The sequence below is a fragment of the Silene latifolia genome, chromosome X, assembly GCF_048544455.1.
Source record: "Silene latifolia isolate original U9 population chromosome X, ASM4854445v1, whole genome shotgun sequence".
NCBI lineage: Eukaryota > Viridiplantae > Streptophyta > Magnoliopsida > Caryophyllales > Caryophyllaceae > Silene > Silene latifolia.
In genome coordinates, this window is record NC_133537.1 from 102,233,791 (window position 1) to 102,247,412 (window position 13,622).

At 38.5% G+C, this 13,622-nt stretch overlaps 1 non-coding gene across 1 annotated transcript; it reads right to left on the bottom strand.

Annotated features, from left to right (window-relative positions):
* Positions 1 to 5,054: 5,054 nt before the first annotated feature.
* Positions 5,055 to 5,161, bottom strand: LOC141624024 (small nucleolar RNA R71). Its single transcript, XR_012533836.1, has one exon. It is a non-coding gene; the product is annotated as a small nucleolar RNA R71 (small nucleolar RNA).
* Positions 5,162 to 13,622: the final 8,461 nt, after the last annotated feature.

A 13,622-nucleotide genomic window follows, 5' to 3' on the forward strand; every position in this document is an offset into this window, starting at 1 on the left:
CGATTAAACGGATATTATTATATATTAGTATTATACATTTTATATTGGTTACATCGTAATATCGTGAATGTTATTAAGTCGGGTTTATATCGTATATGTTGAGTCGGGCTACATCACATTTTGTCTTTTGGGTCAAGAATTACCCATCTACATTTACCCAACGACCATACCCGTTTAACCCATTTGCCCTACCCGGAACATGTACCCACCATTTACCCTAAACCTAATCTAAGAGCCGCTCTCCCTCTTCCCTCTTTTCATTTTATCATTCATAAAACCATTTCTAAACCTAGAGAAAGGGAGAGGAAGAAGAATTGTCGAGCCTTTCATTTGATTGAAGATTTCTCATCGATTCCAGCCTAATTCGATTTCCCTGTTTGTAAGTCGATTTCATTCCATTGTTTATACTGTTTTAAAGTGTTCGTCTTCAAAACGTTTGAAAAGAGAGTCCTATTTATTTGATGTCTAGTTTATGCATATAAAATCTCGTAGTCAAATTCTTTATGGTTTGTCCTAGGTGATTTATTTATGAACATGTCATTTGAAAAGTCCGCGAATCTGATTTGGTTGTGGAAAATGATTTGAAACCCTAATTTTTATGTCGATTCAGTTATGAGGCTTCTTCATACATCATCTTTGTATAGTCTAGATGATAATAGGATTTGGAATTACTGCAAAATAATGTTTTAAACTCGTCTTATGAATCAATACTTTTTATGCGACGGTTTCTGCCAATTGGCCTTGTATCAATTTGATTTTTCTGGAATTAGTTATGTATTTTATTCCGAGTCTGTCATGTCTTTGGAAAATCAGGAAAAATCGTGTTTGTTCTTTAAGTTGATATTCCTATTAAGTTATGATGAGTCTAGGTTATGTGCATGATTATTTGATTGAGTAGGTGGTAATTATACATAATTATGTTATGTAGGTGATGGATATGTGAAGGATCATAATTGATTGCTTGTGTGCTTGGATTGCGAAAAGGTAGGGAAATACACTTGACTTATTATCGTTGTTGTTGAATTGTGTTGACTTGTTTGTGTTTCATATGACCAAAGCGTGAACGTTGGCGTGATTCGTGGTTGTTGATTCATGTTATGATTCATATCCTGGAATGTGCTTGATTGAATTGATCGTATTGAGTATATTATCACAACATTGAACGGCATGATTCTATGATTTACCAGTTCAATGATATACATATTGTGTTGCATTAATTTCTTGAGCATTCATATGCATTGGAGATGGAGGATGTTGTGGTGACGTGGTGTGGTGATGATGATGTTGTGATAAGGCCCAGGCGGGTTCTGCAGGACTTGCCCTGGTGTCCTCAGCTGCGAGCTGGCAGATCGGCTACGGTCGATATATAGTCTACCGGGGATCGGTATGGCTGGGTTGTACGGGTTATGAGATATGAGTTGAGATGGAGGTGGAGGTGACGGAGGAGCATGCATATCATATTTTGTTGTTTCATTGTATTCCCTACTCAACCTCGTGGTTGACCCTGTGTATTCGTGAACACCTGTGATGACCCAAATATTGGCGAGCAGACTTGACAGGTTTAAGAGATAGGACGGGAGCTTGATGGGCGTGAGACACTGGATCAGAAGACTTAGTAGCTAGATCATCATTTAGAAGACTTTCACTTTTATTTATATTAGTTCTTTGCAATTTGATGTAAAAGAGGTTTTGTAAAAATTAAGTTAAAGAAATTATATAATTCACCTTGGAGTTTAATTTGTTATTCACTACCTCGGGAAATCGAGATGGTAACAGTTCGGTTTATTAGGGAATGTCTTGCTAAAGGCTCCTTCATAAATCGGGGTGTTAGAGATTCGAAATATTTCTCATAGTAACCTATTTTTCATCTAAATCCGATTTTTATCATGAAAAATCCATATTTCGAGCATAAAAACTCAAAAAATTCTAAAAATTTCCAGATCATCTAAAAATAATATATGTGAAAACATATCCAAAAACCACCGTAAAATTCGAAGTTTAGCTAATTTGCGTCCAAAAATGACATTTTTATCATAAAAATCACATTTTAATGCCAATATTATATAAAATGAACAATAAAATCAGTAAATTAAACCAAAATATCCTAAAATATTTTAGGACCAGAAACTTTAACATGCATAATAAATTTCGTGATATTTCATAATAAACACAAATTTATAAGTTTTGTTTGTTAATCATATAACTCGGAAAAACAATAACCGATTTGCATGCAAACAACCTTGTGCTCATGATACCCCTTGTTAGAAATCTATACCTCATTACTTAACATATTCATATATGTATCATTTTAATTTAGTCATAAAATTAAAACTAGATATTATGCATGCAAACTAAAACAAAAAGAGATAAGAAAATCAATTTCTCACCAAATAAATTTCGGTCAAAAGAGGCACCAACAAGATCTCCTTCTTGTTAGTTCTTGAGCTTTCCATGAATATAAGGATGATCCTCCAAAATCCCAAAGTAGAGATTCTCCTCTTGATTGCACCCAAGACTATCCCTTATCCCCACTAAATAATATTAGCTAGATATTAGTTTAGTAGTTTACCTTAAAATTGATTACTGATGTGACCATAATTGGCGCATATTTAGCCCCCGAATTACCATTGTTTCCATGCTTTTTAGTGCCTATTTGGGTCATTTCTTATCTTCAGTTCTTTGTTTTGCATATTCTTTGAGATTTTGATCCCTTGGTAGGAAAGGAGTAAGAATCTTGCATTTTCATGGCAAAACGAGGCTAAATTGATTGTATTCAATGACCAAGCATCAAGAAGAGACAAGACTAGAAGGCCTTTATACATATCATAGTAGAAGAACAATGTTGAGAAAGGATCCTTGCGTCCCCAAGGAAATCCCCAAGGAATTTATGAAGAAAAGGGAAGAAAAGAAGAAGAATTGACGCTGACCAACAATCCGAACGGATTGCGGACAATCCGTCCGTCCGGCCCAAAGACAATCCGAGCGTCCCTCCTTGGAATCCGCTCGGATTCCCCCTCAACAATCCGAGCGTCCCTCTCCCGAATCCGCTCGGATTGCACAGCCCAAATCCGGCCGTCCCGACTCTAATCCGCACGGATTCCTGCACAGCACGAATTTCATTCTTCAAGCTACGAAAAGAGAAGCCCTTCTCTCAGAAAATACCGGAGTCTCCTTGCTCAACTTAAAAAGTGTAATTACTAGTTTAGCCCTTAGTTAACCCTAATGCATCCTCCCTAATTTTCACTATAAATACCCCATTAGGCTAATTAGAGGAGCATGTTCTTCTTATCAATAATTAGTGTAGTTAATATCAATCAAATCTCTCTTCAATATTGTAATCAAGTATTAATCAAGTTTTAATCCAAGTTTTAGTTCTTTAATCTCTCTCTTGTTCTTCCTTTATTTTGGGTAATTGAAGATTATTTGGGTTATTATTGGGAGATTGACAACCTCTCAATCTAGGATTCAAGTACTTCTATTATTCTTGCTTTATTATTGGAATCATTAGTAGGTATAATCTCTTAATCCCTTTTTAATTATTGTTAATTACTTTCATTTATTCATCATGTTTCATATTGTTGGTATGATTTACAACCTTGCTAGCATGATCAACATGATAATGAGTGAGTAGTCTCTTAGCTAGGGTTTAATGGGTGATTAGGGAAACCAACATGGGGAATGATTCATGCTTAAATCAATATGCTTTCATATCTTATTTGCTTGCTTGTTTTGATCTTAATACATGCACATGTTATATTTGATGAAATGCTAAGCCTATGAATCCTTGCATTTACTATCATCTTCTATCTTTTCAATGAGACTTGTAAGACATAACCCAACTCGAGTCTCATTAGACCATGCATGTGTTGAGTAGGAAAGATTAAGTCGACTTGTAGGTGTTGTACAATCTAATCGATTCGGCTCCGGGACCCAAACTTTCCTAGGATTGTAAGATATAACCCAACTCAATCCATCACAACAATAATTGCTTGCTTATAATTTGAGAACATGTTTGTATGATCATATCCCATGATTCCCCTATGATCCCATGACACCCTAGTGCCTTTAATCAATTGTTTACACCCCTTATTTTATTCATCTTGCTAGTTTATTTTCATTGCTATTTTAGTTTAGTGACCTTCTACACCAACTCAATTTGTGACACCCCTAGACACTACTAGTTACAATAGAATTCTCATTTCAATACCCGTCCCTTGGGATCCGACCTTTACTTGCCTCTTTACTAATTGTAGAGTTGTTTGTGAAGTATAAATTGTGTTTTGTATCGACCATTGACCAACGACCACATATACTTAATTGTGAACACGAAATGGCCTAGATCAAAAATGGTGCCGTTGCCGGGGACGGTGTTTAATTGATTTAAGATTTCTTTTTATTGTTATTAGTTGTGTCTTTCTTCACCTTGGGGAAGTAAAACTCCTCAAGGTTTGTTCTAATTGTTTTTGAGTTGTTTGATATTTTGCATGTCTAGAAGGTTACAAAGTGATTTGTTACCTTTTGACCGTGAAATCGAAAGAACCTTGACGAATAATAGGAGACTTGTTAGGAGGAATTTGAGAGGTGTTGGTTAAATTGTTCAACCCACTAGTGAGTTTGTCAATCCTTTCGCAATAGAAGGAGAAGAAAACCCATTACACAATATCCCACAAAATCCACCTACAATGCCTAAATTCTCGTCACACTCTATACCCACCGAGGAGAATCTACCAAATGGTACTCCTACACCGCAACATCTCACCGGTAATTTTATTGCCAAGTCCGCCTTCATCCAACTAGTTGAGAGGAGCCAATTCGGGGGAATGCCTAGTGAGGACCCTCATTCTCATATGGAAACCTTTTGCGATTATTGTGATGCTATCTCTCAAACAGGCGTGACTCAAGACCAAATTAGATGGGTCTTATTTCCTTTTTCGTTAATCGGCACCGCAAAGCAATGGTTGAAGGGCCTTGATAAGGCCACCCTTGGAATAGATTCTTGGAAGAAGATAGCTCTAGCTTTCTACAAAAAATTCTACCCACCGGAAAAGACTAACATGCTAAGAGCTCAAATTACGGGTTTTAAGCAAAGGGATGAAGAATCTTTGTATGAAGCTTGGGAGCGGTTCAAAGGTGTTTGTCGCTCATGTCCTCACCATGGACTTAGCGAATGGTTTTTAGTGCAACAATTTTGGAACGGCTTATATGAAGATTCAAGGAACATTCTCAATATGGGATCAAATGGAATGTTCACCGAAGTTGATGACAATCAAACATGGAACAAGATTGAGGAAATGGCGGTCCATAATTCACAATATAGTAGACCTCGCAAGGCTACTAGAGGAGGAAAGCATGAAGTGGACTCCGTTACTCAATTGGGTGCTCAACTTAGTGCTCACATTGACACAATCAACTTGAAGTTTGAACAAGCTATGGCTAGACTTGAGGAAAACTCGAAATCATCAAAGCATCATGTCAATGCCATGACGGCATCCTCATCAATCCCAAGTGGGATATGTGAGAATTGTGGAACTTTGGGTCATGACCCAAGTGAGTGTAGGGGAACAACCGAACAAGTTAATGCTTTCCAAGCTTACAAAAGTGGTACCCCTTATTCAAATTTTTACAATGAAAACACCAAGTTCCATCCAAATCTCTCATACAAAAGCTAAAATGTTCAAAACCCTCAAACAACATACACTCCACCACCCATGAGGAACCAAAATCAAAGACCCTTTTACAATCAAAACCAAGGTTACCAAAATCAAAATCCATACAATCACCAAAATGACCAAGGTTTTGATGTCCAAAAAGCGGTCCTCCAAATGCAAAAGAATCAACAAGAATTTTTCACTCAAATGCAAAAAGATAGCCAAGCAAAAGACACCACCATCAACAACATTCTAGCTCACACCAAGATGTTGGAAACACAATTGACTCAACTAGCATCTTCAAGCTCACAAAGACAAAAGGGGCAATTACCACCACAAAGTAATCCCTCTAGACATGAAACGGTTAGTGCCATTCACTTGAGAAGTGGTACAAGGTATGAGGCACCGAAGAAGCAAGTTGAGGATGAAGTTGTGGAAGCTAGTGAAAAGGAAGAAATTGTGCAAAGCCCCAAAGAAGGGGAATCATCAAAAGAAGAAAGTTCAAAGAAAAATGAAGACAAGGCCAAAGAGAAGGAGCCCATTGTGATTAGACTTCCTTTTCCAAGTCGTCAAGCCAAGCCCAAATTTGATGATCAACTTGGAAAGTTCATGGAAATTGTGAAGAATTTAGAAGTCTCAATTCCTTTCACGGAATTAATCAATCACGTACCGGCCTATGCGAAGTACATGAAAGATATCCTCACAAAGAAGAAGTCGATCCGGAAACTTGAGACTATCGCCTTCACTAAGGTGAGTAGTGCAATACTTCAAGGGAGTTCACCTCCAAAGTTAAAGGATCCGGGAAGCTTCTCAATACCGTGTACCATTGGCGACACGACGATTAACAAAGCCTTATGTGACCTAGGGGCTAGTGTGAGTGTCATGCCGTACTCGGTGAGTAAAAGGTTGGGAATGGGAGAGCTTAAATGCACCAACATCACACTCCGAATGGCCGATAGATCGACGAAAACACCATTAGGGATATGGGAAGATGTCCCCGTGCGAATTGGGAAGTTTTTCATCCCGGTGGACTTTGTCATTGTTGATATGGAGGAAGATTCCAACATTCCAATCATCTTAGGAAGACCTTTCCTACACACCGCGGGTGCGGTGATTGATGTAAACATGGAGAGCTCACTCTAGAAGTGGGAGATGAAAGCATAACTTTTAATCTTGACAAGACCATGAGAGCTCCTCGTTTGCATGAGCCATGTTTCATGATTGATCATTATAGCCGAAAAGATGAAAGGAAGAAATCGGAACTCCAATGGAGGAAGAAAATTGAAGATGCTCCATTCAAAGAGCAAGTGAATTGTGACAAGGAGAGCTTGCAAAGCTCATCAAAATCAACCAAGGAAGAAGAGGAAGGCCTCATTGGCCAAGAGAAGAAATTGGGAGAGTTGTCTCCATCTAAGCAAGAGATTTTCAATGATCAACTCAATGAAGTTTGTGGTCTTTGGGACGACGAGTTTGAAGGGATTTTTAATCCCTACATTGGGCATGCCATCGATCATGATCAACAACAAGGGCCACGGTCTATTGAGGACCTCTACCATAATAATGAACAAGCTTTTGATTACTTCTTCAAGGTGTTGAGCAACATCAACAACACCTTGAACATGCCCCCTTGACATCTCATCAAGAATGAGAGTTTGGTGGAGTCCTCCCTAAACCACCACTTGTAAATATTTCTAACTCCCTAACTTACATTTCAATTTTTGCATTGCATTTTTTTTTGTCATTTTTGGATTTTTATTTACTTTGATCAAAATAATTGTCATGTAAGAGAGAAGTGAGGGAGGGACTAACGACTTCAATTGATGTGTAGTGCCTTACCTTAGTGTGGGGATGGGAATTGCCTAGGCTATTCATGCCTTAGTAGTGCCCCCACAATGAAGAACACAAGAAATGAAGAAGAATGGAAGAATGGTAAAGGGAAATGCATTGTGCACGAATGGAATGAATCCGGGTACAAAGGACCAGAATCCGAGCGGATTGTACCAAATCCGCCCGTCTTCAACAATCCGAGCGTCCTGACCAAAAGACGCCCGTCTGAGCTGAGAGTGAAATTGAAAATTTCTTGATCGTTGAAGAATCCGAGCGGATTTTACGGAAAGACGCCCGTCTCATAGAATCCGTCCGTCTTGTGAAGAAGACGCCCGTCTTTTGCAAATTTGAAGAAAACAAAGAAATTTCTCGGACTGAAATCCGTCCGTCTGAAGCAAATCCGCCCGTCCCATCACGGAAGAATCCGAGCGGATTCCCAGAATCCGCCCGTCTTTAGGCGAGCTTTTGAAAATTTTGAAGCTGCAGAATCCGCACGGATTGGGCCTAATCCGCACGGATTGCCCCTGCGTTTTCGAAAATTTCGACTTCTTTAAATACCCTCCCACCTTCATTCCTTCATTCATTCATTCATAAACACTACCCTAAACATCAAAACCCTCATCCTCTCCATCACAAAAACAAAAACCCTCAACAAAATCCACCAAAATCAAATCAAACCATCCTTCAAACAACAAATCAATCACTCCATCTTCAATAAAAATCAAAACCAAGAACAAAATCTTCAACCTTTGAGTCGATTTTTGATTTCATAAAGGCAAAGCCTTTCACCTTCAAATCGATTTGGGCATTCTACAAATTGAAGATTTTTGATTCTTTTCTTGGTTAGTTCATCAAATGGCAAGGACAAAGGGTGCAACAAAGGCAACAAAGGCACCAAAGGCAAAGGCTCTCTCTCAAAGGCAAAAAGCTCTCCAAACAAAGAAAGCTTTGGCAATGGTGGTATCAACACCAAACTTGGAAGTGCAACAACAACAACAAACTTCTATGGGAGCATCACCTTCTACTCCGGTAATCGATCAACTCTTGCATTATCCGGAGGTAACTTTTATTTCCGATACCCATAGAAATACATTTGTCAAGTTTGCTATGAAATCAATTCAATCCACCAAATTCATATGTGAAGATGCCTTGGAGAAATTGGGTGTTCTTGAACAAACAAAAGCCTTTTTCAATGCCATGGGTTTGAAGAAATTGTTTGAAACAAAGGAATCGATATACCCTTCCCTTGTCATGGAATTCTTAAGTTCTTTAAAAGTTACCAAAGTTGAGGATAGGGAAAGTCTTGAGTTTCGTCTAGCTAACATTAGTAGACGCATTACCTTTAAGGAATTGGGTGAAATTTTGGGTCTTAGCGATGAATCGAGATATCTTAAGCATTATGGAAAGTATGACCCCGAGCCTCTTTGGGAGGCAATCTCCGGGAAGAAATTTGATGATTTTCATGCTTGTCGTGCTCTTTTGGTCCATCATCCGGGCATAAGAGTATGGCACAAAGTTGTGGGAAATACCATAATTGCTAGGAAAGACACCAATCATTTCACAAGACTTGATTTTATTCTCCTTGAATCGGCTTTGAATGTCGGAAGAATTCACACCAAGCCTTTCAATTCTTTGAGGCTATTGGTTGATAGATGGCTTAATGTTGATAATGGGAAGAAGGGTATGACCGTTATTGTCAATGGCGGCCTAGTCACGGTCCTAGCTAAGCACTTTGATCCTAATTTCAATAAGGATAAGAAGTACAAAGCAAAGGAAGGTGGCCATCTTATTAATATGCACATTATGATTAACAAGTTCAAGTGGGTTGCCCATAACCCCCTTGACACTAAATATGGATGGCTAACTAGTGAAGCTAGATCGTTCACCTTACCCTCGAAGATTTGTCGCCTAAGTGTCCACCGGACCAACTATCTACTTCCCCTATCCGAAGAAGCCGAGTACATCATTCAACAACAAAAGGGTGATCATGAAACCCCCTCCTCTTCCATTGTTACACCGCCTTACCCCTTTGTGTATGAAGAGTTCAAACCGGAAGGAGTTGAAATTGGGAAAGACTATGTCACTCTTCTTATGCAAGCCATGCACAAGCAAGCTTATGAAGATCGGAAGAATGCATATTTGGCTCAATATCCTCCCCTCCTACATTTAGCTAGGCAAGGACTCCTTGATCCATCTTGTCCTTTGCCTAGTTGGGCAGATAAAGAAGCCTTGTTTCCGGGTGCATCTAGGGACGTGGTGGAAGACAATGAGGTTGTTGGAAATGGTGAAGAAATTGATGATAATATTGAGGAAGAAGCAAGTGGAGATGGAGAAGGAGATGGAGAAAGAGGTGGTGAATATGATGATGAACAAGATGAAGAACAAAGTGCCAAGGAAAGTGGCAATGTGACCACTTCTCATGAGGGAAGTGATGATGATGATAGCATGATGGAGGACTAGCAAGCCTTGGAGATTCCTACTCTCCCACGGTTTGTCTCTATCTCTTTGTATTTTATTTCATTTTGATCATTGTTGGTTTAGTCCTAGCAACATCAAAGGACTCACACCTCGGTACCATTGAGGTGTTCTTTATTGTTCCCATTTGTAAAATCCAAAATGACAATCTAGTTTCATGCATAGCATAGTGTGTGCATGAACTACCCCAATGCTTTGACATTAGCAATAGTGTCTTATTTGGTTTGGGGAAGTTAATGCATACACAACGGGAGGTAATCTAAATTATCCTCTCCGTCATAACAAAAACCATGCATCATGTAGTATAGCTTAGTGTAGAATTGCATTTAGTATAGAAATCATGCATCATCTTTGCATAATTTCCATCATTTTGGCCATTGAGGACAATGCCCATATTAGTGTGGGGATGGGAATTCTAACATTTAACTCTTATTCAAAAACCCATAAAAATTGAAAAATTTCAAAAAAAAAAAAAAAAATCATAAAAATTGAAAAATTGAAAAACCAAAAACAAGTTCATTTCCTTTGTATATATTGTCTTGTATATATTGTGTTTGTTTTATCCTTGTTCACTTTGATTGACTACGCCACATCCGAGACATGAGGATATTGAAGACCGCATGGTATGATCTTTCCAATCTCCTTTTTCCTCTTTATGTTAATGACTATGTGGCTTTATTTTGATTGATGCGGTAAAACAATGTGAATTTAGGATTGCGTTTAGTTTATATGGCATATTAGTTGGTAGAATCATTTGCATTAGGATGTGTATATGTTAGTTGCATCATGGAATGTAGTTTGCATGTTAGAAAAATTTTGCGAAACCGTCTATTTGGGAAACTTGACAAGTGTATATAGGCCCTAGTAGATGCTTTTTATTCTTAAGACTTTGCTTGTTAGAATACTTGTAAAACACCCTAGGATGTGTCATGCTAGTATCTTTTGACCCATGGTTTAAGGCCTAGTCAAGAGTACCTTGTGGTGTGATAACTCCTTGGCTACCGTTTATTCCAAGGTGACCCTTGAAACCATGCATACCTCCATCATTCATCCATGTTCTACCATATTTTTGTCAACAAAAGGGAATGGGCACAAAACAAAAAGAAATCAATTTGAGTTCAAAGAAGTGAAAAGTGAAAGAAAGTTTGCAAAAATGCATCAAATGAAAAGAGGAGCAAAAATAGACTCCTAAAGCTTCAAATACAAGGCACCCTCGTTACTAATTGAGGTGACTTTGAAAATGTTCAAAAAGAAATGCAAAAAGTTGTCAAGTATTGAAAAGCCAAAAATGAAAAGAAATGGCAAAAGAAAGTGTTCTCAAATGTTATATGCCACAAGAAATTGGGGGGAAAAACAAAAACAAAAGCAAACTCCCAAAGTGAAACTCAAATATCTATTGGTCCCTTTATCCATCGTATCCATTTTTGTGCATGGTAGAGAGGGGACGACCCTTCTTCTTGTCTAGGCAAGAGGGGGAATTCCGCGATCCTCCAGTGTTTCTAACACCAGAGGGAGTCTATTCTTGACGAAAGCATTTAACGATTGAGGACAAAGGTACCCTAGCTTGACACAACTTGGAGGTGATTTATTGGTATCCTTCTAGGCTTAGTAGTTTGAACAAATTGCATCTATGAAGGATTGTGTACCCTTGAATTGCTTCCCTTGTAGATAACTTCCGCCACTTAGATGAGGAAAGTGGCTATTCTTTTGTAGATGCATCCATTACTTGATTTTGTGTGCTTAATGATTGGATGTATCGCCATTTTGGCAAGCCCCACCTTGCCTTGCAAGAAGGCATCCTACCTCATGGTTGTCTTGTTGTGAGTTGAAGGGGCGGAGTGAGACCCGCTAATTGTCTCATATCGGCTATTATTATTAGGATAGGTTAGTTTTGGTCCTAGTCTTTGTCACCTCTTTACTCGGGACGAGCAAAGGTTCGGTTTGGGGATATTTGATGTGACCATAATTGGCGCATATTTAGCCCCCGAATTACCATTGTTTCCATGCTTTTTAGTGCCTATTTGGGTCATTTCTTATCTTTAGTTCTTTGTTTTGCATATTCTTTGAGATTTTGATCCCTTGGTAGGAAAGGAGTAAGAATCTTGCATTTTCATGGCAAAACGAGGCTAAATTGATTGTATTCAATGACCAAGCATCAAGAAGAGACAAGACTAGAAGGCCTTTGTACATATCATAGTAGAAGAACAATGTTGAGAAAGGATCCTTGCGTCCCCAAGGAAATCCCCAAGGAATTTATGAAGAAAAGGGAAGAAAAGAAGAAGAATTGACGCCGACCAACAATCCGAACGGATTGCGGATAATCCGTCCGTCCAGCCAGCACAATCCGAGCGTCCCTCCTTGGAATCCGCTCGGATTCCCCCTCAACAATCCGAGCGTCCCTCTCCCGAATCCGCTCGGATTGCACAGCCCAAATCCGGCCGTCCCGACTCTAATCCGCACGGATTCCTGCACAGCACGGATTTCATTCTTCAAGCTACGAAAAGAGAAGCCCTTCTCTCAGAAAATACCGGAGTCTCCTTGCTCAACTTAAAAGTGTAATTACTAGTTTAGCCCTTAGTTAACCCTAATGCATCCTCCCTAATTTTCACTATAAATACCCCATTAGGCTAATTAGAGGAGCATGTTCTTCTTATCAATAATTAGTGTAGTTAATATCAATCAAATCTCTCTTCAATATTGTAATCAAGTATTAATCAAGTTTTAATCCAAGTTTTAGTTCTTTAATCTCTCTCTTGTTCTTCCTTTATTTTGGGTAATTGAAGATTATTTGGGTTATTATTGGGAGATTGACAACCTCTCAATCTAGGATTCAAGTACTTCTATTATTCTTGCTTTATTATTGGAATCATTAGTAGGTATAATCTCTTAATCCCTTTTTAATTATTGTTAATTACTTTCATTTATTCATCATGTTTCATATTGTTGGTATGATTGACAACCTTGCTAGCATGATCAACATGATAATGAGTGAGTAGTCTCTTAGCTAGGGTTTAATGGGTGATTAGGGGAAACCATCATGGGGAATGATTCATGCTTAAATCAATATGCTTTCATATCTTATTTGCTTGCTTGTTTTGATCTTAATACATGCACATGTTATATTTGATGAAATGCTAAGCCTATGAATCCTTGCATTTACTATCATCTTCTATCTTTTCAATGAGACTTGTAAGACATAACCCAACTCGAGTCTCATTAGACCATGCATGTGTTGAGTAGGAAAGATTAAGTCGACTCGTAGGTGTTGTACAATCTAATCGATTCGGCTCCGGGACCCAAACTTTCCTAGGATTGTAAGATATAACCCAACTCAATCCATCACAACAATAATTGCTTGCTTATAATTTGAGAACATGTTTGTATGATCATATCCCATGATTCCGCTATGATCCCATGACACCCTAGTGCCTTTAATCAATTGTTTACACCCCTTATTTTATTCATCTTGCTAGTTTATTTTCATTGCTATTTTAGTTTAGTGACCTTCTACACCAACTCAATTTGTGACACCCCTAGACACTACTAGTTACAATAGAATTCTCATTTCAATACCCGTCCCTTGGGATCCGACCTTTACTTGCCTCTTTACTAATTGTAGAGTTGTTTGTGAAGTATAAATTGTGTTTTGTATCGACCATTGACCAACGACCA